Genomic DNA, 27,801 nt, shown 5'->3' on the forward strand with positions numbered 1-27,801 from the left:
AGGCTCAGTAGTTGTGGCTCATGGGCCCAGTTGCTTCGCGGCATGTGAGATCTTCCCAGACCGGGGCACAAACCCGTGTCCCCTGCATCGGCAGGCAGACTCAACCACTGCGCCACCAGGGAAGCCCAAAAGTCATGTTTTAAAAACTGTTCACAGGGGCTTCCCTGGTGGCGCAGTGGTTAGGAATCCGCCTGCCAACGCAGGGTACACGGGTTCGAACCCTGGCCTGGGAGGATCCCACATGCCGCGGAGCAACTGGGCCCGTGTGCCACAACTACTGAGCCTGCGCGTCTGGAGCCTGTGCTCTGCAACAAGAGAGGCCGCGATAGTGAGAGGCCCGCGCGCCGCGATGAAGAGTGGCCCCCGCTCGCGCAACTGGAGAAAGCCCTTGAACAGAAACGAAGGCCCAACACAGCCAAAAATAAATAAATAACTAAATAAATAAATTAAAAAAAAAAAAACTGTTCACCTATATAAAGGTTTATTTTCTGACTGGGTCCACTCACTCATGACTGGCATAAATAAATGATGAACCAAGAGGCTCAGAGAGAGGAGAGCGTTTTCTCACTTGACGGATTATTTTCCGACGCCGGACACACTGTCGGGCTCCCGCCACACAGCCGAGGACGTGCGGGCTCTGCGCTCCACGTCCACTCGGGCTCAGCCAGGACGCCCAGGCAGACCCGAGACCGCCAGAGCTATTCCCCACCCGCCAGCAGCTGGCGGCACACCGGCCCTTTGGAAGACAACGGTCCTTTGCCTCTGCAAACACAAGAGAAAATGTTTGTAGAATGATTGTGTATATGCTGCAAACCACGTTAAAAGATAGGGAAAATGATTGCATCTCTCTGCAGGAGACTTTGTGCTTATCTGCACCTTGGTTTCTGGGTCACCACTTAGCCTTGCTCGGTAGACCAGCTCTATTATTAGTCATAATAATTTTGGTAGTTGTTCAGTTTAAGAGTACATAGTGAAAATAAAGCACTGATAGATCAGGAGTCATTCATGTTTCACCTTGTCCTCAACAGATTTGACGGAGCAGTCAGCTGCTCTGGGCCCGGAGCACATGCCTTATCTTGTGCCCCTCGTAGGTTCGAGCAACGCAGCTCCGTGACAAGCAGTCACGATGCAGCCAGCTAACTACTGTAGCAGGGATTTGTCTTGGGGTTGCTGCTAAGGTCCGCATGCTAAGTTCAGACATCAGAGTCAGAAAGTGGCATCTCTTCCCAAAACCGTTTCCAGATCACTAACTGCTCCCACATCCAAAAAATGCTCTCAAATCTCCACCACTCCTAGTTATTACTACTGTTAAAAATCAAAATTTCAACTGAATAGATTTTAAGACCCAGTGGACTCTCCTGAATGACTCATGAATCAGGTGGCATCCCACCTAGCTACTAGGGCACTCTGAGGGGTTGTACAAAAGGGAAGGTTTTTATGGACAGAAGGAGGGTGGGGCAAGAAGGTATTAGTAAAAGTGAAGAAAGGATCAGGGCGGGTCAGTTCACTTTGGGGGGAGGGAATAGCAGGGGCTTTGTAATGCAGATTACCTCACTTGTGAACCAGGAAATTTCAGATTGACTATTTATTTGTTTGTTTACTTATTTATTTTATTATTAATTAATTTAATTGGAGTATAATTGCTTTACAATGTTGTGTTAGCTTCTACTGCACAGCAAAATGAATCAGCCATACATATACATATATCCCCTCCATTTAGGTTGCCACAGTGCATTAAGTAGAGTTCCCTGTGCTATACAGTATATTCCCATCAGTTTTCTATTTTATACATTGTATCAATAGTGCATATGTGTCGGGCTTCCCTGGTGGCGCAGTGGTTAAGAATCCGCCTGCCAATGCAGGGGACACGGGTTCGAGCCCTGGTCTGGGAAGATCCCACATGCCGCGGAGCAACTAAGCCCGTGGGCCACAACTACTGAGCCTGCGCTCTAGAGCCCGTGAGCCACAACTACTGAGCCCACGTGCCACAACTACTGAAGCCCGCGTGCCTAGAGCCCGTGCTCCGCAACAAGAGAAGCCACCGCAATGAGAAGCCCACACACCGCAACGAAGAGTAGCCCCCGCTCGCCGCAACTAGAGAAAGCCCACGCACAGCAACGAAGACCCAACGCAGCCAAAAATAAATAAATAAGTAAATTAAAAAAAAAATAGTGTATATGTGTCAACGCCAGTCTCCCAGTTCCTCCCACCCCACCCCTTTCCCCCTTGATATCCATACATTTGTTCTCTACATCTGTGTCTCTATTTCTGCTTCGCAAATAAGGTCATCAGATTGTTTTAAAGATCACACATCTGGGAGGGGTTGAAACTGAAATCAAGTCTCAGTTTGCTATCCTGGGGCAAATGACTTTTGGGCTTGTTACCTCTTTTAAACACTGTCAAATACAGACTCCCTGACTGCTGCCCACCGTCCATGGAGGGGTCTGGGGATGAGATAACGCAATCTTTATCGAGTTCTTAACACAGTGCCAAGCACATAGCAAAGGCTCAATTCCTATAAGCTGTTGTTGTTATGATTACTTTTCTACTTTGATTCACAATCTTCCTTTCATTCCCAACTCCTGCCAGAATTCTGGTGGTTCTACTGTGAAGCAGACCATTCATTTCCTCCCGCTTTAGCCTTTGAGACCCCCCCCAAGAGTTGGACCATTCACGGCCTTTCTCTCTCTCGTATTTGATGTACACTCCCATTACCAGGAAGGGGTCAGGACACACCTTTAAAAGAGTGACACAGCCACTGAGAACACGACACAAACTGGTTAGAGCCAACTAGTTCCAACATGGCGGACTTCCACTAGACACAGAGTGACACAGCCACTGAGAACACGACACAAACTGGTTAGAGCCAACTAGTTCCAACATGGGGGACTTCCACTAGACCCTGAGCCTCATCATACGCTCCCTGTAACACATCAGCTAAATGACACACCCACAGGTGCCATGACTGTTCCGAGGCTGACCATAAAAGGCCAAAAAGTGGGCAGTGGCCGAATTCCAGGAAATCTCTGCTCCTTCCCCAAAATAGTTGGAATAATCCCCGTACTCATTAGCCTATGAAATTACCCAGCCCATAAAAACTAACCACCCCATATTTCGGGACCTCTCTCACTTTCTGAGACAACCACAGTCTGTCTGAGGCAGGAGGTAGATGGCCTCAGGCTGAACAGTTTCTCCCTTGTGGACAGAAACTCCATAATAGCAGAAGCTCCATAAGAGCAGGATGATGGAGGAGGCTGGGCCCCGCCCGGATGGAAGATAAGAGACCGCATTTTCCTCATTCTCGAAGTCAAGGAGACCTCCCCGACTACACATGCGCAGAAAGGCTCCTTGGAGGTCAAAAGGGGAGCGGGTGCCACCCCATAGTAAGTGATGTCAAGTACCCATAGGCCTCTTCGCTGGAATCCATCTTGGCTAAGAGATGCTCGCACACAGGGTAGGACCCTGAGGTAAACCAAATACGGACTCAGGACCAGGGAAAGCAAGTTGATTGATCAAAGGAAACCCAGAAGAAATGCCCCAAACAAGTGATTCAAACTGCCACAAGCGCTCGACTCTCTCTCTCTGAGCCCGCCCATGTGTCTACGCACAAGTTCTGTGCTCTTTTTCCTCCCAATAAACACGTTACTTGCTTCACTACTTTCCATCTCTGTGTGGAAATTCATTTCTTCACAGCTGATGGGCCAGGGCCTTGTCGCTGGCCACTGGTCCCTGGTGGTCTGGAGGCCAGCATTCAGTGCTCTCACTGCCACTCCTGACGTCGGTCTGTGGCCGGGACCCGAAATCCTGCTTCAAGCCGCTGCAGGCCGAGGCAACCGAGATCATGTCTATGGAATGTGTATCTCTCTAAATAAACCTGCTTTCACTTTACTATGGCTCGCTCTTGAATTCTTTCCTGCACGAAGCCAAGGATCCACACTTCGTGGCCCGTCCCATCCCAGGGACTCGCCTGAGACCTGGGACGTGACCCTCCTCTCACGCCCCACTCTTTCCTGCAATGACATGGAATCCTTCCACATTGTAAATTCTCAGTGTTCTCCCCTCTAATCCAAGCTCTCTCTGAGAATAAGGGCTGGGGTGTGATCTTCCTGAAGTACTAGTCTGATTATGACCTCAGCCAGTTAAAAAACCTTCAAGGGCTCCCCCTAGTAAAATTCAGTGCCTTTAGCTTGTCATGAGTAAATTCACAATCCTGATTCAATGTAACTCTTCTCCGTTAAACTCTCAACTCCAAGGATACCTTATCCTTTTTCCCTTCCTAGCCTGGGTGGCTGCAGAAGCTGGTCCTTAGGCCGGGGCAATGGAAGGGGAGAGGGCCTTTCTCCCTTCTAGGCCAGATGCTCTGGTTTACCTTTCATTTGCATAGAGAACACTCCTGCAGCGGGACCTTTCCAAACCCCTTCTCTGACTCTCATCTCCCTTCCCTTTGTGTCACCTCAAGGTCAGTATCCCTCTGTAATGCCCAGCTGTCCAGCACTGTTTGTGCATTGGGGCACCAACCACAGAACTGAAGTGTCATGGCACCCGAGGGCTTTCTTCTCCCTCCTTTCCAGAGACTGTAAGTCCTCTGAGGACAAGACCTGGTCTGGTTGGATTTTTTTTTTTTTTTAACTTTCTAGGGCTTAGTGCTGCCTGGAACACAGGAGGCAACCAACAACTGCTAACTGAGCCGGATGAATCGATCTCATCTATTCCAGCCTGGAACTTGAAACTCTTCCACAAAGATTCACAATGTCCCTGCCTCCTGGGATAAATTTCCTCAAGGAAGGACAGACGTAACTCCTACCTGAAGACCAAAAGGCCCTTTCATCTTCTTTTAAAATTAAAAGAAGATGGTTAGGAGAGGGGTATAAGCATAAATACCCCAAAGAGAATTTAAAGATCTGTGAATTTACACTAACCTTTTCTGCAATATCAGCTTTCTTTTGCCTCTACAGGTCTTCCAGGAAAAGGTGAGTGAGACTAAATTTTTTAAATGTAAATGAGGTGTTTTTTTCCAATTGCTTTGTATTTCAAGTACAGAAAAAAAAAGGGCTGAATTTATTTTTTTGCCAGCTTAAAGAGTGAAAATTGTTGTCTTTTGAACATTTAGTTTGCCATTAAATCAAATGAATTTGAAAAAAATATGTTTTAAAAACATTCTTCCTTGTAGATTATTCTATTTAACTGTGAATTAGAGAATTTTCAAGAAATGAGATGCTAAATTAATCCTTAAATCATTGACTCACCAGAGTGTCTTCAGAAAGGCAGCATGTTTACTTTGAAGTTTATTATTTTTAAAGTTGAATGTTTTAGGGTAAATGTTTTAGTTCAAATGATTGTGAACTAAAGTACATTTGAAGGGAATGAATACTTGGAGCTAGTAGTCCAAGTATTTACTGCTTTCTGTTGTAGTGTTTCAACTCTTTGTATTTTCACTGACTTCTTTCTAAAGATGTGCTTAATTGTCATGATCTACTTGAGGGTCTCACCCATTTTAAGTACATAATTTGATGTTGACTAATGTATACAGTTGTGTCATTACCACCCAAATTATGATATAAAATATTTCCATCACTCCAAAAAGTTCCACTGTGCTCCATTAGAGTCTGTTCCCTCCCCCATCCCTGCAACCCATTAATCTGCTTTCTGTCACTATAGTTTATCGTTTCTAGAATTTCATGAGTGGAATCATACAGTTTGCAGTCTTTTGTTCGGGACAGGAGTAGTGTGAGGGGAGTGCTTTTCTGTCTGACTTCTTTTGGTTAGCGTAATGCCTTTGAGATTCTTCTATGTTGTTGCCTGATTCTGTAGTCTGGTCCTTTGAGGTTACCAAATCCAATGAACCAGTATACCGTAGTTTATTTATCTACTCATCTGTTGATGGACACTGGGTTGTTTCCAGTTTTTGGTTGTTGTGAGTAAAGCTTCTTTAAAGATCTGCTATACTAGTATTTGTGTGGACGTAGGGATTTATTTCTCTTGGCTAAATACAAGAGTGGGACTACTGAGTTGTATGGTAAGCATTTAATATTTTTTTAAAATTTATTTATGTATTTATGGCTGTGTTGGGTCTTCGTTGTTGAGCGCGGGCTTTGTCTAGTTGTGGCGAGCAGGGGTTATTCTTTGTTGTGGTGCGTGGGCTTCTCATTGCGGTGGCTTCTCTTGTTGAAGAGCATGGGCTCTAGGCACGCGGGCTTCAGTAGTTGTGGTGCACGGGCTTAGTTGCTCTGCGGCATGTGGGATCTTCCCGGAACAGGGCTCGAACCCGTGTCCCCTGCATTGGCAGGTGGATTCTTAACCACTGCGCCACCAGGGAAGTCCTAAACATTTAATTTTTAAAGACTTAAACTTTTCCCAAAGTTGCTCTACCAATTTACATTCCCACCAGAAATGTATGAGAGATACAGTTGCTTTGTGTCTTTGCCAACATTTGGTATTGGAAGCCTTTTTAAGTTTTGCATTTAGTAGGTATGGAGTGGCTTCTCATTTTGATTTTATTTCCCTAATGACTAATAATCATTAGCAGATTTTCATGTGCTAATTTGCCATTTACTTCTCAGTGAGATGTACTTTGTTATGTTTAATCTTTCTGTTTCTTTTACTTGGGGTATGTTGGGCTTTGACCTGTTCGTTTTATAGTTTTCATCATATGACAAATATTCAGCCATTATCTCTTCAAATATTTTTGGTCTGAACCCCTTCTCCCTCCTTTCTAAGTCTAATTATATGTGTGATGTATATTAAGCTGTATTATGTTGCTCTATTCATTTTTGTAAAATCTTTTCCCTCTGAGTTTCATTTTGGTTATTTTCAATTGCTTTGTCTTCAATTTCACAAGCCTTTTTTGCAGTGTCTTATGGTGTCTTTAAGTGCTGTTAATCTCGTCCATTGTTGTTTTTCATCTCAGATGTGATATTTTTCACATCTAGAAATTTAACTTGGATCTTTTTACAATGTACGTTTCTTTTCTCTAATCCCCTTGAGCATAAGAAGTATATCTTTAATAGCTGTTTTAATATCTTGTCTGCTGACTATATTAGTTATGTCATTTCTGTATGTGCATCCTGGTTTTTTCCTCTTGGTGTTGGGACATGTTTTACTGCTTAATTGTATGTCTGACAATATATGATTAGATGCCAATGCTGTCAATTATATGCTATTGGATGTTGGGTTTTTAAAAAAATTCCTTTAAATATGTTAGGGTTTCAGTTCTAAAATGCAGTTAAATTACTTGAAATCCATTTGATCCTTTTGAGGCTTATTTGTCTAGCTCTATTAATGCAAACTATGAATGTATGATATGTAGCTAAATAGTCTGTTTAATCTGATTTCAATTATAACCAAATAGCTGGGGGGGGGGGGGGGGAAAGGTGGTCCTGAGAGCTAATCCAATTCCCTTTATTCCATCATGGCCAGAAGTAGAAATCCATCCAGAATCTTTTTTGATAGCAGTTCCATGAGAATATTTAAGTTCTCTTATCAACCTTCAAGTACATAATACAGTATTGTTAACTGTAGTCACCATGCTATGTATTAGGTTCCCAGAAGGTATTCATCTTATGACTAGGAGTTTGTACCCTCTGAACAACCTCTCCCCATTTCCCCCACCTACCAGCCACGGCTACCATCACTGTTTCTATGAGTTCAGCTTTTTTAGATCCCACATATAGGTGAGATCATCCAGTACTTGTCTTTCTCTGATTTATTTTGCTTAGCATAATGTCCTCAGGGTTCATCCATGTGACCATAAATGTCAGGATTTCCTTTTTTATGGCTGGGCTATATTTCACTGTGTATTATTACCACATCATCTTTATCCATTCATCCATCAGTGGACACTGAGCTTGTTTCCATATATTGCCTATTATGAATAACGCTGCTATGAACATGGGAGTGCCGATATTTCGCAGAGATTCCGTTTTCATTTCCTTCGGATATATAGCCAGAGGTGGAATTGCTGAATTATGTGATGGGTTTTAGTCACTTGTATTTCTTTAGTTACCTGTTAGTGTCATTTTGTCTTATTTCCTCCTTTTGAGTTCTCCATGTTTTTCTTAGAGATTTGTATGAGCTATTTAGCTAATAAGCATACAATCATTTTTTATGAATATTATTTCCTACTTTATTCTCTCATTTTATTCACAGTCAATTCACAACCATTGTGATGTATAGACATTTAGAACTTTTATAGTCAGATCTCCCTACCCTTTCCTTTCAGAGGCCTCCCATCCCTTTGATGCTTAGAAAGATTTATTTACCTAACTCAATGAATGGCTCAACAGCCAAACCAGAAACCTGAAAGATACATTATTATGTAAAGGCCCCTCGTTTGTTAAAAATTATTATAGATATATGTTTATTATTAATGCCTAAGCTAGTAGTAGGCACGGTTGGCACCAGGACACCACAGAGACAAAAATAAACAACACCCAGCCAGTCATCCTGCCTCTCTCAGTATTTCCCTCTTCACTCCCATGTCCATCATCTTAGTTCCCATCTGCACCTCCTGCCTCTATTAATCTACGCATTGCTCCCTGATTGCCAGAGTGATTTTCCAAAAAGCCAAAACTGTTTCTGCCACTCCTGTGTTTAAACACCTTCAATACCTCCTTGAAGATTAAGTCTCAGCAGTGTAGCTTGACTTTATTCATAGTTCATCTCTCCCCTTTTATTTAGTCACGCCCTAAATCCCATCGATTTTGCACACAAATTATTCCCTGTGGTGTTGGGAAAGTTTTAAATATCTTTTCTATTTAAACAGTTTTTCTTCATTTAATACTACTGTCCTCTCTAATACACTCTACACTTTAATTGTCATAGCTGCAAACCTCCTTGGTTCCCCAAACAAGTGGAAATCTAACAAGTCCTTTCCACATTCTGATTTGCTTTCCCTTGAAGGAAGGATGGACTTGCAAAGGCCATAATAAATGTATGCCCTGTCTACATTATAATGAAATACACAAGAGTCTACAGTGCCTTTTTTTTTTTTTTTTTGCCGCATGACTTGAGGGATCTTAGTCCCCCCACCAGGGGTCGAACCCATGCCCCCTGCCGTGGAAGCACGGAGTCCTACCACCTGGACTGTCAGAGAATTCCCCACAGTGTCTTTTTAAATTTGCCTTCTCAGGGGTGAGGAAATATGCATGATGGCAACCACATAGCAAGTCAAATGAAGTAGTCACATTCTTAAGATGAACTTCACGGTAATGATTATTTGTGACTGAAAATTGCATGCATTTTCGTTCATAATTTTGTTGTCTGCTAACTTATAGCCTCTGGAGGAGCAATTCATAAATAATCCAAAGGATGAGGGCAAGCATTCAGCCTCAGTGTGACTGGCTCTTTTGGGTGAAGGTACTGATTCATGTATAGGTTAGGCTGCTAATAAGCAGAATTGCACTTATCATGACTGGCCAGTGGCTTCTGTGGGGCAAGTTTGCTGGGTGCTGAATTACCGCAGCACAGATCTAACTGTAGCTAAAAACAAACCTACAACACAACCCATCCTTGCTTATCCTTTACAAATAAGAGAAATCAGACTGAAATTCCTATGGTAGAGTTTCTCAACCTAAGATCCTTGGTTCTTTATTGGTAAACACTGAATTTTGTGCATCTTTCTGGGTCAGAATGTCTGTAGCTATAAGCAAATTCCAGAAGGGGTTAATGATCCCCTAAAATGCTAAAATCTATAGTTTGGTAACCGGAACTCTATTTCCTGTATATACCCTATCCCACCTGACCCCAAAATTGAAAAGTATTCTATCTAATCTTCAACCTGAATTTACTCTTCCTGTTGTCCTTATCCTTCATTTGCCTGTTTATTTTGAATAATAAATACTGAATTTATTTTGTTGTGGCTTAATATTCAAGTAAAAATCATGTGATTGAATCATTGTGATGAACTCAACATTTTAAAACATTTGAAGGTTTCTAGCTTATAGTGACCCCTGGTGTTATTTTGAAAAATATACAGTACGCTATTCATATCTTTAAGATCATCTTTAAGATCTTTAAGATCATCTACTGATGGTCTACTGGCCGGAGTGGGCAAACTGTATAGAAAGTTGCTCCTTCCTGGTGACCCATGGGGTAAATAGCAAATTTATCCACGTGAAATTAGATTCTGTGCACTAAACATACAAAAGAGCAACATTGTATTAGGTAACACCTGCACATGCTATTTTAAAATTTTACAATAAAACCATTTGGGAAATAAATTCATTTTATCAACTCAGAACTATTAAAGCGATAGGAAAAATAAAAAGTGATTATAGGAATTCAGACTTATCTAATCTAGTGGAAGGCAATATCTAAAAGGAGAAACATAGATATTTTTCAAGTGCCTTAAAATCCACAATTATGCAGAATTAGGTGTTCCCCCAAGAAGAGCAAATTTAAGAAATCAGTTGTCTATGTAATAATATGAGATAAATCTAAGTAACTCATACTGAACACTAGAACATTTATCTCTGGATATGCTATTGTAATGAAAACAAAATGTTCACCTCAAATCCTTCATGGATGTATAATCATAATTTAACTTGTCTTCTATTAATGAACAATCCATATTTTACTACTACAAACAGTAATTATTCTTGTTCATGTGTTCTTGTTCAGTTCCCATACGTGCAGTTATATCTATAGAATAAATTAGAATTGACACTTTTATGGTAACATTAATCACAATGGATTGTCAAATTGCCCTCCTTTGAGGTTGTAATACATTTACACTCCCTGAAATAAATATGTGCCCACTTTCTCACCTCCTTTCCAACACTATTTTTTACTTAAATACTACATTTTGGAGATATATATAGCTCTAGTTCATGCATTGAATAGTATTCAATCGTATAACTTGAATATACTGCTATTTATTTATCCACATCCCCACTAGTGGACAATTATGTTTTTCCCATGTCACTTTATCCTTGTCAGAGTGCCTGGTACATGATAAATGTTTGTTGAGTGAATGAATAAACTAATGAATCAATGAGTAACAAAGAAACTGATTGCAAAGTATGCTAGACATCTGGTATGGGCTGTAGTTGAGAATTCCTACTACAAATTGCAGTGTCAGAGGGATGCCCAAGAAACTCCAAGCCCAGCTACCTGCTGTCTTTTCAAGACCTTAGAGGTAGATGGGAAGGGTTGGGGAAGAATAGCCTTTCACTGCTTTTAAGCTCTGTATAATTTTTCAGTTTTCATAATTGGCATTAATATCCTCAATTATCACTTAATTGAAGTGTATATTAAGGATAATTTTTCTACTTTTAAATGTAAACAGTACGTTATTAGTGATCTTTTGAATTGTAGGGACACACCCAGCTAGCTACAGGCCACCACAGCCTGAGTGTGGCTTATATTTAACTGAATCAAGAATAAATCCGGCTAGGTTGCTTTGTTGTTAAAATGAGACCAGTTATTTGAAGCTCAAGTTTGAGTTCATATATTCTGGTTCACCAGCTGGTTTTTATATCATGACAATGGGGCAGCTTCCACATAAGAACTTTACAACACTGACCATCCAGTGATGGCAAGTTTTGGCATAGGACATTATTTAATATTTGGGAACAATGCATTTTGTGCTGGGGCAAAGGAACGCTGATATGTGGTCGACTGAGGCCAAGCTTTGAAATTTCTGATTCCATGGCAAAATGCCATACATCCTTCTTGCTTGTATCTAGCTTTCTACTATGGGAATAGAATTCACTCCAAAAGTTTTACAATTGTAGGTAAGAGAGAACATTTTAGGAGTATGTTAAAAGACACTAGTTTTGTTTCTCTCCTGTCCTATATTTTAGAATTGTACTTTATCTTAATGATTCTACCTCCTCTTATTATTTACCTGTCTTTCAAAATAAAATTGTGCACCAAGACTTTCCTGAAAGAGCCATTTCCGGACAATTTTTCTTTGAGCTGAGTTCATGTTGACTAGGCAAGCTTACAAACTTTTTTTTGGAGTATATACTCAGGAGTGGAATTGCTGGGTCATATAATGATTCTATTTTTAGTTCCTCTGTACTGTTTTCCATAGCGGGGGCACCAATTTACATTCCTACCAGCAGTGTACAAGTGTTCTCTTTTCTCTACAGCCTCACCAGCATTTGTTATTTGTAGACTTTTTGATGGTAGCCATTCTGACAGGTGTGGAGTGATATCTCATTGTGGTTTTGATTTGCATTTCCTTGATGATGAATGATGTTGACCATCTTTTCATGTGCCTGTTGGTCATCTGCATTTCCTCTTTGGAAAAATGTTTATCCAGGTCTTCTGCCCATGTTTTAAAAGTGGGTTGTTTTTTTTGATGTTGAGTTGTATGAGCTGTTTATATATTTTGTATATTAACCCCTTATTGGTCATATCATTTGCAAGTAATTCCCTTATTCAGTAGGTTGTCTTTTTGTTTTATGGTTTCCTTCACAGTGCAAAAGCTTTTATATCTAATTAGGTCCCATTTATTTATTTTTGCTTTTATTTCCTTTGCTTTAGGAGACAGGTTAAAAAAAATATTGCTATAATTTATGTCAAAGAGTGTTCTGCCTATATTTTCCTCTAGTAGTTTTATGGTTTCCACTCTTACATTTAGGTTTTTTAGCCTCCTACAATAAAGAATTATCTGGCCAAAAATAACAACAGATTGAGAAAACCTGAGTTGGATTAACAAAAGATATTTTGGGGGAAAAGTATTTTTTTGGAGCATTGTTTAAGATGGATGGCACATAGTGATAATAAAAGCAGACTGATTAAAGTTATATTTATTATTGTTAAATAATTAACATCGACAGTGCACTACCTTATTGCCTGCACCCAGGGCCAGTCGTTAGATTTCCATTAGATTTCTCCTTCTAAAGGGCTGCCAATTCAAGTGAGGGCTAAATCAGATTTCTGCTTTCAAAGTACTTTTAAAGCACTTCAGTGATAGTTAAGTGAACTAGAGCTTAGCAACAGGTGATTCATGTGGCTATATTTTTCTGTTTACTACTTATCTCATTTGATTTTTAAAAATATAATTTTAAAATGTTGTGAACTTTTTATTGAAATATAATTCACATACCAAAAATTCACCATTTTGGAACTTCCCTGGTGGCCCAGTGGGTAAGATTCCACACTCCCAATGCAGGGGGCCCAGGTTCGATCCCTGGTCAGGGAACTAGATCCCGCATGCCGCAACTAAGGCCTGGCGCAGCCAAAGTAAATAAATAAAAATTTTAAAAAATAAATATTTTTAAAAAACAAAGCAAAAATTCACCATTTTGAAGTGTAATTCAGTGGTTTTTAGTATAGTCATAAAGTTTTGTAACAATCACCACTATTTAGTTTCAGAATATTTTCATCATTCCTATTTTCATTATTCCCCAAAGAAACATGCACATAATTTTTTTAAAAAAAATTTATTTTTTTATTTGGCTGCACCGGGTCTTAGTTGTGGCACACGGAATCTTTTTTAGTTGTGGCATGCAGGATCTTTAGTTGCGCCACGTGGGATCTAGGGATCGAACCGAGGCCCCCTGCATCTGGAGCGTGGAGTCTTAGCCACTGGACCACCAGGGAAGTCCCAAAACATGCACATGAGTATTCATATCTCATTCTTCCCTTTCCCTAGTCCCTAACAACCACTAATCTACTCTCTGTCTAGGAATTTGCCTATTCGGCACATTTTATATAAGTGGAATTATGGAGTATGTGACTTTTTCTGAGTAGCTTCTTTCACTTAGTATGTTTCCATGGTTCATCCATGTTGTAGCAAGTATCAGTACATTCCTTTTTATTGCCAGATAATATTCCATTGTATGAATAAGCCACATTTGGTATATCCATTCATCAGTTGATATTTGGGTTGCTTCCACTTTTTGGCTACTAAGGATCCTATGAACATTTGTGTCCACATCTTTGTGTGGACATAGGTTTTTAATTACCTTGGGTATATACCTAGGAGTGGAATTACTGGGTCATATAGTAATGCTGATTGTCATGTGAGGCACGGAAATTCTTGCATCATATATATTCTACTGTGTGGATATGCCACATTTTGTTTATCCATTGATCAGCTTGTGGATGTTAGGATTGTTTCCACTCTTTAACTGTTACAAATAATGTGGTATGAACATTTGTGTACAAGTTTTTGGTGGAGACGTGCTTTTGTTTCTCTAAGAATGAAATTGTGGGGCTATGTGATAACTCTATGGTTAACCTTTTGAGGAGCTGCCGATCTGTTTTCCAAAGTGGCTGCACCATTTTACAATCTCACCAGCAACATATAGAGTTCCAATTTCTCCACATCCTTGTTATTGCCTGTCTTTGATTTTAGGCATCCTAGCCAATATGAAGTGGTACCTTGTTGTAATTTTGATCTGCATTTCCCTAATAACTAACAAAATTGAGCATGTTTTCATGTGCTTATTGGCTATCTGTATATCTTTGTTGAAATGTACATTCAAATCTTCAGCCCATTTAAAAAAACTGGGTTGTCTTTTTATTATTGAGTTGTAAGAGTTCATTAGAGAGGCTGGGTACTTGTTCTTTGTATGATATGTAATTTGAAAATATGTTCTCATCTTCTGTGTAGTCTTTTCACTTTTTGATGGTGTCCTCTGAAGTACAAGTTTTTAATTTTGATGAGGTCCAATTTATCTAATTTGTGTATGTGTATTGCCTGCATTTTTGGTGTTATATCTAAGAAACCATTGCTTAATGCAAGGTCATAAAGATTTACTCCTATGTTTTCCTGTAAGAGTTTTATAGTTCTAGCTATTACGTTTAAGTCTTTGATCCAGTTTGAGTTAATTTTTGTAAGTGGTACGAGGAAGGAGCCCCACTTCATCTTTTGCATATAGATATCCAGTTGTTCCAACACCGTTTGTTAAGAAGGCATTCTTCCTCCATTGAAACGTCCTGGTACTCTTTTTGAAAATCAATTAACTTTAACAGTTCATTTCTGGACTCTCAATTCTTTTCCTTTAATCTGTCTAACTTTATGTCAGTACCACACTGTCTTGATTATCGTAGCCTTGTAGTAAGTTTTCAAAGTGGGAAGTGTGAACACTCCACATTTGTTCTTTTTCAAGATTGTTTTGGCTATTCTGGTTCCTTGCATTTCCATCTGAATTTTATGGTGAGCTTGCCAGTTTCTCCAAAAAAACCTACCTGGGATCTTGGTAGGGCCTATGTTGAATCTGTAGATCAATGTGGAAAGCATTGCCATCTTAGTAAGTCTTCTAACTCATGCACAGGGATGTCTTTAATTTCTTTTAACATTTTGCAATTTTCAGTGTACAAGTCCTACATTTCTTTGGTTAAACTTATTCCTATTATATGCTTTTAAAATGGATGCTATTAAAATGGAATTGATTTCTCAATTTCATTTTTTAAATTTATTGCTACATTACAGAAATCGAATAAAAATGTTTTTAAATAAACAATACCACTGAGGCAGATGCATGAAATAGGAAAAGGATGTTTCTTTAATCACTTAGTGTGGACTTTTGCTTTTTTTGAATCTGTACTATCTGCTCTGTTGAAGACATCCATTCCATAACTTCTTTAAAAAGGCTGGATGAACTTTCAGGAAACCTGTGATTCTCAGCTTATTTCTTGGTGATGTTGGACATTTTTCAAAATGATAATTTTTTTTTTTTTGATAGGTAAGAAGTGATTTAGAGAGAAACACACTCCACAGACAGAGTGTGGGCCACCTCAGAAGGTGACAGCGGCAACAAAACAATAATCTTCTTGAAACAGGAGTAAAAAGTGTTCTCGGGAGCCTTGTATAGAAAGGAAAAGACAAGCATTTCACACAAAGATCTCTCTTGGGTCAGCTTCTAGGAATTTAGGGGTATAAAGGAAGGAAGGGAAAAAGGGGAAGAGGTAAAAAGCCTATAACATGAATGTGACAAGAAAGATGTAAAATAAAGAAATTTGGGAAATTCTTTTATGTTTTAAATGTAACTAGATATGTGTACTGACAAACACTTTATTAATTTCAAGAACTGATGGAGTTGCATTTTTCAAAATGTATCGAGTGGCCATTGTATAATTATTGTTCTGGGCCAACACAAAATGTCTTGAGTTGCAGTATATTTTACATGCCTTTTTTTTTGTTTTGGCTCGCTGCACGGCTTGTGGGATCTTAGCTGCTCTGACCAGGGATTGAACTGGGGCTCTCAGCAGTGAAAATGCAGAGTCCTAACCACTGGACTGCTGGGAATTCCCTACATGATATTTTTTTATTTTAACCTAGAGAGTTAATGTGGAGTAGCTACAATAGGTATTGCCAACACCACTTTAACAGGAGGAACTTCAGATCATAGATTTTCCAAATCCAAATGAGATCTCAGGTTTTCCACCTCCTAAATGCCAAAAACCTTATGAACTAGTTATGTAGAAATATACACATATTTTAAAAAATTAGGACAGGGACACATGATTTCAGAGGGCAGGAGCTCTCTGTGTTCCCCTTTGCCTGGAAAAACAATAAAGCTATTCTTGACCAGAGGGCAGACAGCAGAAGCTAGAAGAACTACAATTCTGTAGCCTGTGGAAGGAAAACCACATTCACAGAAAGATAGACAAAATGAAAAGGCAGAGGACTTTGTACTAGATGAAGGAACAAGATAAAACCTCAGAAAAACAACTAAATGAAGTGGAGATAGGCAACCTTCCAGAAAAAGAATTCAGAATAATGATAGTGAAGATGATCCAGGACCTCGGAAAAAGAACGGAGGCAAAGATCGAGAAGATGCAAGACATGTTTAACAAAGACCTAGAAGAATTAAAGAACAAACAGAGATGAACAATACAATAACTGAAATGAAAAATACACTAGAAGGAACCAATAGCAGAATAACAAGGCAGAAGAACTGATAAGTGACCTGGAAGACAGAATGGTGGAATTCACTGCTGCGGAACAGAATAAAGAAAAAAGAATGAAAAGAAACGAAGACAGCCTAAGAGACCTCTGGGACAACATTAAATGCAACAATATTCGCATTATAGGGGTCCCAGAAGGAGAAGAGAGAGAGAAAGGACACGACAAAATATTTGAAGAGATTGTAGTCGAAAACTTCCCTAACATGGGAAAGGAAATAGCCACCCAACTCCAGGAAGCGCAGAGAGTCCCATACAGGAAAAACCCAAGGAGAAACACACCAAGACACATAGTAATCAAATTGGCAAAAATTAAAAACAAAGAAAAATTATTGAAAGCAACAAGGGAAAAATGACAAATAACATACAAGGGAACTCCCATAAGGTTAACAGCTGATTTCTCAGCAGAAACTCTACAAGCCAGAAGGGAGTGGCACGAGATATTTAAAGTGATGAAAGGGAAAAACCTACAACCAAGATTACTCTACCCAGCAAGGATCTCATTCAGATTCAACGGAGAAATCCAAAGCTTTACAGACAAGCAAAAGCTAAGAGAATTCAGCACTACCAAAACAGCTCTACAACAAATGCTAAAAAACTTCTCTAAGTGGGAAACACAAGAGAAGAAAACGACCTACAAAAACAAACCCATAACTATTCAGAAAATGGTAATAGGAACATACATATCGATAATTACCTTAAACGTGAATGGACTAAATGCTCCAACCAAAAGACACAGGCTCACTGAATGGATACAAAAACAAGACCCATATATATGCTGTCTACAAGAGACCCACTTCAGACCTAGGGACACATACACACTGAAAGCGAGGGGATGGAAAGAGATATTCCATGCAAATGGAAATCGAAAGCTGGAGTAGCAATACTCATATCAGATAAAATAGACTTTAGAATAAAGAATGTTACAAGAGACAAGGAAGGACACTACATAATGATCAAGGGATCAATCCAAGAAGAAGATATAACAATTAGAAATATATATGCACCCAACATAGGAGCACCTCAATACATAAGGCAACTGCTAACAGCTATAAAAGAGGAAATAGACAGTAACACAATAATAGTGGGTGACTTTAACACCTCACTTATGCCAATGGACAGATCATCCAGACAGAAAATTAATAAGGAAACACAAGCTTTGAATGACATAATAGAGCAAATAGATTTAACTGATATTTACAGGACATTCCATCCAGAAGGAGCAGATTACACTTTCTTCTCAAGTACACACAGAATATTCTCCAGGAGGATCACATCTTGGGTCACAAATCAAGCCTCGGTAAATTTAAGAAAATTGAAGTCATATCAAGCATCTTTTCTTACCACAATGCTATGAGATTAGCAATCAATTACAGGGGGGAAAACACGTAAAAAACACAAACACATGGAGGCTAAACAATATGTTACTAAATAACCAAGAGATCACTGAAGAAATCAAAGAGGAAATCAAAAAATACCTAGAGACAAATGACAAGGAAAATACGACGATCCAAAACCTATGGGATGCAGCAAAAGCAGTTCTAAGAGGGGAAGTTTATAGCAATACAAGCCTACCTCAAGAAACAAGAAAAATCTCAAATAAACAATCTAAGCTTACACCTAAAGGAACAAGAGAAAGAAGAACAAACAAAACCCAAAGTTAGCAGAAGGAAAGAAATCATAAAGATCAGAGCAGAAATAAATGAAATAGAAACAAAGGAACCAATAGGAAAGATCAATAAAACTAAAAGCTGGTTCTTTGAGAAGATAAACAAAATTGATAAACCTCTAGCCAGACTCATCAAGAAAAAGAGGGAGAGGACTCAAATCAATGAAATTAGAAATGAAAAAGGAGAAGTTACAATGGACACTGCAGAAATACAAAGCATCCTAAGAGACTACTACAAGCAACTCTATGCCAATAAAATGGACAACCTGGAAGAAATGGACAAATTCTTAGAAAGGTATAACCTTCCAAGACTGAACCAGGAAGAAATAGAAAATATGAACAGATCAATCATAAGTAATGAAGTTGAAACTGTGATCAAAAATCTTCCAACAAACAAAAGTCCAGGACCAGATGGCTTCACAGGTGAATTCTATCAAGCATTTAGAGAAGAGCTAACACCCATCCTTCTCAAACTCTTCCAAAAAATTGCAGAGGAAGGAACACTCCCAAACTCATTCTATGAGACCACCATCACCCTGATACCAAAACCAGACAAGGATACTACAAAAAAAGAAAATTACAGACCAATGTCACTGATGAATATAGATGCAAAAATCCTCAACAAAATCCTAGCAAACAGAATCCAACAGCACACTAAAAGGATCATACACAGGGCTTCCCTGGTGGTGCAGTGGTTGAGAATCTGCCTGCGAATGCAGGGGACACGGGTTCGAGCCCTGGTCTGGGAAGATCCCACATGCCACAGAGCAACTGGGCCCGTGAGCCACAATTGCTGAGCCTGCACGTCTGAAGCCTGTGCTCCGCAACAAGAGAGGCCGCGATAGTGAGAGGCCCGCGCACCGCGATGAAGAGTGGCCCCCGCTTGCCACAACTAGAGAAAGCCCTCGCATGGAAACGAAGACCCAACACAGCCATAAATAAATAAATAAAATTAAAAAAAAAAAATAAGGATCATACACCATGACCAAGTGGGATTTATCCCAGGGATGCAAGGATTCTTCAAAACAGGCAAATCAATCAATGTGATACACCATATTAACAAACTGAAGAATAAAAACCATATGATCATCACAATAGATGCAGAAAAAGCTTTTGACAAAATTCAACACCCATTTATGATAAAAACTCTCCAGAAAGTGGGCATAGAGGGAACCTACGTCAACATAATAAAGACCATAGATGAAACACCCACAGCAAATATCATTCTCAATGGTGAAAAACTGAAAGCATTTCCTCTAAGATCAGGAACAAGACAGGGATGTCCACTCTCGCCACTATTATTCAACATGGTTTTGGAAGTCCTAGCCACGGCAATCAGAGAAGAAAAAGAAATAAAAGGAATACAAATTGGAAAAGAAGAAGTAAAACTGTCACTGTTTGCAGATGACATGATACTATACATAGAGAATCCTCAAGATGCCACCAGAAAACTACTAGAGCTAATCAATGAATTTGGTAAAGTTGCAGGATACAGAATTAATGCACAGAAATCTCTGGCATTCCTATACACTAACAACGAAAGATCAGAAAGAGAAATTAAGGCAGCAATCCCATTCACCGTTGCAACAAAAAGAATAAAATATCTAGGAATAAACCTACCTAAGGAAACAAAAGACCTGTATGCAGAAAACTATAAGACACTGATGAAAGAAATCAAAGATGACACAAACAGATGGAGAGATATACCATGTTCTTGGATTGGAAGAATCAATATTGTGAAAATGACTATACTACCCAAAGCAATCTACAGATTCAATGCAATCCCTATCAAATTACCAGTGGCATTTTTTACAGAGCTAGAATTTAAAAATCGTAAAATTTGTATGGAGACACAAAAGACCCTGAATAGCCAAAGCAGTCTTGAGGGAAAGAAACGGAGCTGGAGGAATCAGACTCCCTGGCTTCAGGCTATACTACAAAGCTACAGTAATCAAGACAGTATGGTACTGGCACAAAAACAGAACTATAGATCAATGGAACAGGATACAAAGCCAAGAGATAAACCCACGCACCTATGGTCAACTAATCTATGACAAAGGAGGCAAGGATATACAATGGAGAAAAGACAGTCTCTTCAATAAGTGGTGCTGGGAAAACTGGACAGCTACATGTAAAAGAATAGAATTAGAATACTCCCTAACACCATGCACAAAAATAAACTCAAAATGGATTAAAGACCTAAATGTAAGACCAGACAATGGGCATCATCAGAAAATCTACAAATAACAAATACTGCAGAGGGTGTGGAGAAAAGCGAACCCTCTTGCGCTGTTGGTGGGAATGTAAATTGATACAGCCACTATGGAGAACAGTATGGAGGTTCCTTAAAAAACTAAAAATTGAATTACCGTATGACCCAGCAATCCCACTACTGGCATATACCCAGAGAAAACCACAATTCAAAAAGACACATGCACCCTAATGTTCATTGCAGCACTATTTACAATAGCCAGGACATAGAAGCCACCTAAATGCCCATCGACAGACAAATGGATAAAGAAGATGTGGTACATATATACAGTGGATTACACAGCCATAAAAAGGAACGAAATTGGGTCATTTGTAGAGACGTGGATGGATCTAGAGACTGTCATACAGAGTGAAGTAAGTCAGAAAGAGAAAAATAAATATCATATATAAACGCATATATGTGGAACCTAGAAAAATGGTACAGATGAACCAGTTTGCAGGGCAGAAATAGAGACACAGATGTAGAGAACAAACGTATGGACACCAAGCGGGGAAAGCGGTGGGTGGGTGGGTGGTGTGATGAATTGGGCGATTAGGACTGACGTGTATACACTGATGTGTATAAAATTGATCACTAATAAGGACCTGCTGTATAAAAAAATAAATAAAATAAAATTCAAAAAAAAATTAGGGCACATTTGAAAATGACAAGTGATTTCCAATGAATCCCTTCAACAGTACAAACATATAGAAAGTTGTGAATGAATTAGTATTTATCTGATGAGTTCATTTTGAGAGAGAGGGTAGCACTATGGATTAAAAGGAGAAGGAATATTTAGTAGGACTGTAAGGAGTTTTAGAGATTTAGTCCTTTGTTTCTCAAGGCCATCATCTGCATTAGAATTCCCTTTAGAGCATGTTAAAAAAGAGTCTTGGACCCTGTCACTGGTATATATCTAGTGTATTAAAGAGTGGATAAATTTCTAATACTCCATTTTTCTATATAACAAAATTAGTTTAAGTAACAATCATGAAATAATAATAATGGCCAAAAAAGAAAGACTGAAAAAAATTTTTTTAAGACTTAAAGTTTTTATTGAAAATTCATATAATCAAGGCAGTCAAAACTAAAGTTAAAAAATAAATATTACAGAAACAAAAAGGAAAACAATTTTTCTATAGTTTTTATATCTGCCTAAGAGTTTTAACATTAATCTTTTGTTAAGAGATCAACATGACATTTCGTGTAAATAACTGTCTAGCAAGTAACAAGTGAATTTTAATAAAACTGAGAGATCAAAAGATATCTTACGTAACTACTAAATCTTACTGCTGATGTAATGCTTTCTTACTTGATTTTAGTTTTAAGTGGAACAACAGGCAATTAAGGATAAATTCCAATTTCAAAAGATGTTACTTAAATTCTGTAAAACATTTGCCATGTACACTAAATTTGGCACTTACCAAGGGGTCCCACAGAATGACTGAATGAGATGGTTGGATGGAGTCAAGAGCCCACCACTCCCTTCAGTAGAAGGGACAGAAGAGTGACTGGAGCGGGTACCAACAGTAGGCATGGATAGGTTTGCAGATTACTTGGCAGGAGAGCGGAGTTCTTTCTCACAGCTTCCATTTCCTCGTGATGTAGGAGGTGAGATTACTGACCAAGAGAGAGGAATTGCAAAGGGGTGGGGATTAGGGATTTAAGAGCAGTGCAGTTTGATGGAGAGCAGAGTTGACTACTAGGGAAACAAACAGCACAGACGGCTGAGGCAGGAATGGACACCAGGTTTCCAGACACCCAGTTCAGTGCTCCCTTTAATAAACCCTATTAAAAAGGATGCCTACTGGGAAGTGTTTTACATGCATGGGCAGCAGGTAGGGTTCACTAAGACAAATGGATGATTTGAGGAAGCAGTAGTTTCTGCTTTTTTTTTTTTTTTAATAGATCTAAGACAACCCAGTTCTACTTTTTGACATTTTAAGCTCTCTGTCAAAATAATGAAAGACAGGAACTCGATGCAAAAAAATGACTGTTTTGTCTCAATCTATTGGTTTAAATCTGCTGGAAAATGAAGGATGCTGTACTTTCTTGTGGGTGTTGCATTAGAAACAATGTTGCTCACCAAGCTCACTAGCTTTGAAGATCCTCACTTGTAAATTAACTATCATCATCATCATTAATAACATGTGAGTACCAGCAGAGCAGCTGACTGGGGCAGCTTTAAGGTCTGTAAATAGCACTGGACAGATTAACTTAATAATCACATGCCAGAAGCCTCCAAGTATTGTACGTGACCATGTCTTCCACACCAAATAGCTATGGTCTTCAAAACAAAGTCCGAGACTTTTTAAAGGGGCTAACTTTTAAAAATGGAAAATTATGATTCATACTTTAAGTCATGTCAGTCGTGGTTACTGCTGTTTGAATATAATCTAAAAAATCAGGCTAATGACACGAAATTGTTTGCGAAATATCTGACACAAATGGAGAATGAAATCCCCGATCAGGCAGAGTTAACAAAATTAAGCTGTGTACTGTGATCTTCCCAATATCCTGATGTATTTTTGGTTAAAAGATTAATGTCATAAACTTGTCACTACAAGGATTTTTGAATGATCCCCTGTCCGAGTTTTTGAGATACTTGAGGGCAGAAATTTTCCACAGTACCTTACCTACTCAACCTTCAACTTGAATATTTGCATAGTTTATTACATTCAATATTTTATTAATTGCTAAGTGCCCAGCTCTCTATAAAGTTCTAGGAACTTAAAAATGAGTAATTCATAGTTCCTTGTCTTAAGGGTTTCAGATTTAGATGGGGAGACAACAATTTACAGTTGTGGGATACGACGCAGAGGTGGTGGAAGGGGGAGTGATCACTATATTGTCTAGAAGCTGGCAGCTGGCTGAGGTCCAAGCTCTGTTTTAAAGGATGACTTTGAAAGATGAACAAGAGTGGAAGAACATCCCTGGATGATGAAACTCATACCAGGCATGTGTAAACATGACAAGTGCTAGGAGATGCCCTAGAGGTGGGTTGGGACCTAAGAGATTCTTATGCTAAGAAGCTTAAATTGTATCTAAAACGCCAAACAAAATCAGTGAAGGTTATAGGCGGTAAGAGACAGGATGAGATTGGTCTTAGATTGAGTAAGTAACGAAAGATGAGTTGGGTGGTGAGCTGAGGTATCAACTAAAAAAACTGTAGGGCACTGTGTGAGTGCTCTGCACTGTAGAGCATGCATTTGGGGAAACAGCTCCACTAAAGGACTTACACTTCAGCAGGTCAGATAGATGCTGAAAGATACAAGGATCTAGGGGAACTACGGGCACGTCAGGGAAGACTCCCTGAGAAAGTGACACGGAAGTTGAGACCTAGAGGAAAAAGAGGCGTTAAAGACTGGAACTGATCTGAAGTACTTAGGGTGTTTAATAGCAAACTCTTCCTACTCCTCTTAAAGACTCAGAAAGAGAACCACTGTCTTTTGCCCTCATGGGAAATCTATCAAAGGGCCTAAAATGTTTATCAAATTAACGAAGTAATGTGATGAGGACAAGATCAAGTCTCTTATCTCTGCGCCCATAGCACCTTATATTTTCATCATTTGCATCCGTATTATAATTACTTGAGAATTTGGAAGAGGTCCAAGTAAAAGAACAGATTTAAGAGCCAAGAGGGAGACACTACAAAGGGAAGGGGGAGAAAAAAAGATTTAAAAATGTAAAAGGGCAAACGGTTTAGAAAGTTCAAATTAAGTCTCAGCATTGGCCATTTAATGCAATAATTTGCGGGTCCTTATTAATCTGCAATTTCAGCAAGAAAAGTACAGTTGGCAAAAATGAGACTGTGGATCGAGGACTTCCTACCAAGAAGCTTGGTTGAGAAGCAATGCTGCATGAGGATTGTTTGTTCTTGTTTTCATTTATTAAGGAAGAGGGCAGAGGGTTTTCAATATCCTTGGTTTGAAGGAAAATGTGACTTACTGAGAACTATTATGGACACACGCAGCATCAGGAAACTGTAACTGTTTTCTCTAGACAGCTAGATATATGTCAAAAAACTAATGTTGATACATTTTCACTTATCACTAGGAAAGGACATGAGGCATATAAACTTACTATTTACACTCTGGAGAAGAGGAAGAAGAGGATTGAATTAGGTTTTGTTTTGTTTTTTTCCCCCAAATAAAGAAGTCAGGCAAGTAACATTTAAAACATTTTATTTAATAGATTATCATTGGCATAGTCCAGTCATGATTTTACATTCTACGGTGTATTTAATTTGTACTGATGAACGTCATTGATAACTAAGAGGAAGGTCAAGCACCAATATATTCTTTAGAGGCCTAATCCTGTGCTCCGCTTGCTAATTTTCTGGCTGAATCCCTTCTGACCACTTTCTTTATGCTGGTTACGATGCTGTGCCTGATAAAATCAGCTCCTTTCTTCATCTCGCCAGTTCACACCTTCCCCCAAGGCATAACAACGGTTTAGCCTCTTAATTTTCAGTTCCCTGCAGTAGTACCTTGTTGGGGCGGTGTAATAAAACTCCATCTTTTAAAAAAAAAAAAAAAGTAAAAATGACTCGCCAAAGACAAGACCTCTCCAGGATCGGCAGGAGTGTAAACCTAAGAATCAAGCGGTAACACGTGTTGGCCCGTCTCAGCCAAAACTTTCAGATACCGGATCAGCGCGATGGAAACTGAAAATCCGTAATGCTTACCAGCTGTTCGACGTTTTTTTTTCAGTTTCCACCATTACAAACGAAGGAGCGCAGGTTTCGCTTGCCGTAGCGTGTGTTCTGCTTGGGCGCCCTCGAAAAGGGTGCTGACACGCCTCTTTACGCAATCGGAACTCAAAAGCCCTCTAGTGACTCAGCGGCAGCACCTCCAAGCTGTTACTCATACCAGATATTCCTGGACCTAACAGGAAGCCTAGAAGTCTTACGTATTACTCTACCTGCAACTCCAGCTCCTCAGACTTGAATACTTGCGCGCTGCGGCTCCCAGACATTGACCGTGACTCACCGTCTTCCCAGCATCAGGACCCCCGACACTGCTTTCCTTAGGGGGCTCGTGCTAACCCACTAGAGAGCTCAGGCTCGAGCTGAAAAATGGGGTGGACGTGGCGCTTTCGACCTCCTCCCCACCGACCCAGCCTTGACTGCCTTCTTTCCCTTCCCTGATCTGAGCCTGTGCCGCCAGCGCCTGCAGGCTTGCCAGGCCCCTGGCCGGCGGCCTGCAAGCCCGGCGGGGGGACACGCAGCCCCCCGACCCGGCGCCCCGTCCCCTCACGGGCCCTGGGCCGGTGGCGGGCGCCCAGGGGCCGCGACAGGCCGAGGGGGCCGAGCTCGTCCGCCCGGGCTAACCCAGGATTCGGTGGGTCGGCGAGCGCAGGCCCACCCGCTGGAGCGGAGAAGGTCAGGCTCACCTTGGGGCAGTGGCGCCCGGACAGCGGCCGGCACCGCCCCGGGCCGCCCAGCGGAGTCTCCCGGGTCACGCTAGGACGCCAGGGCCCCGGGCTGGGCAGCACCAGCACAGGCAACAGCACCACGCGGAGCCGGGGCCGACCCTTCCCGGCGGCCCGCCGACTTCCGGACCTGCGCGGAGCCGCCCTGCGCCCGCCGCGCCGCCCCTCCCCCGCCCGCTTCCCGGCGTGCCCCGCGCAGGAAGGGCCGGAGTCGACAATAACAAACCCGCGGCGGCCGTGTCCGCGGCCCTGCCGAGCCCGGCGCTGCCTCGGCTCCCCGTCGCCCGGCCCCTCGGCTCTAACCGGCCGCGGCCCGCCCTCCCCCGGCCCCCGACCCAGAGCCGAGGGGCCTGCCCGTCCCCGCCGCCCGGAGGCGGCGGCCCCGGCCGCGGCGGTTGTGTCGGTTGGCGGCACCGATGGACGGTTGGTAGCAGCCGCCGAGGACGAGGCGGCGGCGGAAGATGGTGCCGGGAGCCGCGGGCCCTGCTGCTGCCGCCGGAGGAGGAGGAGGCTCTGCCCGGTAAGTGCGGCGTCCTGCCCTTCGGGCGCGGCCCAGGGAGCGGGTGCCCGGGCGGGGGAGGCGGGGGCGGGCGGCTCCGCGGAGGCCTGTGCAGCTCCGGCCTCCCGGTGCCTCCCGCCGGCGTCGGGAGCGCCGGGGCCCAGGGACGCACCCTCGCCGCCGCCGCCGGGCTGGGCCCCGAGGTGTCAGGCTCGGAGGCCGGACGGGGCGAGGGTCCCAGACGCGGCTCCGTCCCGCGGCGGAGCGCGAGGCTCCCCCGAGGGCACCGTGTGGATAAAGTTACTCCTGGGAATGACTCAGCCTCCGCCGCCCCGCGGGCGGGCGCGGGACGGGGCGCGGGTGCGGGTTTCACAGCTTCCGCGGCCGGAGCCGGACGGCCCTCGTGGGTGGGTCATCGCCGCCGTGCCTCCCACCGCCTGCCGCGCGCGCTGCGTTCGTTGTAGATGGTTTCGTGCCCGCGTCCCCTCCGTCTGAAGTGTAGTCGCCCCGCGGGGCCCTGGGCCGGCGCAGGTGCCCGCTGTTGATAAAGAGGCGCGTTGCTGCGAGACCCGGAGCCGGAGAGGAGCGTCCGCCAGGCAGGGAGCAATGATTTGGGCCGCAGGAGCAGGGCCTAACCGCCGTTTTGTATAGTTTCTAGGTTTTCGTGTGTGGGTGGTGCTTGTGTGCTTTCTCCCGCGGGTGGGAAGGTGAGTCGCTTAGGAGCTGGGTACTCAGTTTAAGCAGACAGCCTGTTTGCTGAAGCATCTCGCTGTTGTATGTCCGTATTTGATGTAAGCAGCGCCCTTCCGACCCTGACGTTACTATGAGGAGCAGCCGGGGTCCCCTGAGGAAGGTGGCTGACTTGATCCGGAAGGAGACCCTTGCTGGCGACGTGAAGACCTCTTTTTCCTTTCTGTTTTTAATGTTGCCACAACAGAATATGGTCTGGATGAACACATTTTCTCAGCAACATTTTCGTGTTTAATATTGTGTTTGAAACCTAGAGGTTTAGAAAAGAGATGCTTTCTGTTGATAAATGTTTGTGTTGGCAAATGCCTGTTGATGGACATCGGACATGGAGTCAGA

General features: G+C 41.6%; 1 protein-coding gene and 1 long non-coding RNA gene across 19 annotated transcripts in view; one reads left to right on the top strand and one right to left on the bottom strand.

The window, feature by feature from the left end:
* Positions 1–462: 462 nt before the first annotated feature.
* Positions 463–26,121, bottom strand: LOC309614523. Its single transcript, XR_014236233.1, has 3 exons — positions 25,471–26,121; positions 22,208–25,301; positions 463–762 (listed from the first exon to the last, which is right to left on the bottom strand). It is a non-coding gene; the product is annotated as an uncharacterized lncRNA (long non-coding RNA).
* Positions 26,122–26,254: 133 nt separating this feature from the next.
* Positions 26,255–27,801, top strand: part of RB1CC1 (RB1 inducible coiled-coil 1) — a 117,642-nt gene continuing 116,095 nt past the window's right edge. For 16 of the 18 annotated variants that reach the window (XR_014236206.1, XR_014236207.1, XR_014236208.1 and 13 more), the window contains exon 1: positions 26,255–26,736. The gene's annotated coding sequence lies outside the window, so the exon portion shown is untranslated. The remainder of the gene's footprint in view (positions 26,737–27,801) is intronic. The other 2 variants (XM_082362979.1, XM_082362980.1) reach the window with 2 other exon arrangements.

This window comes from Balaenoptera borealis (assembly GCF_965194805.1).
Source record: "Balaenoptera borealis genome assembly, chromosome: 17".
NCBI classification, from domain to species: Eukaryota; Metazoa; Chordata; class Mammalia; order Artiodactyla; family Balaenopteridae; genus Balaenoptera; species Balaenoptera borealis.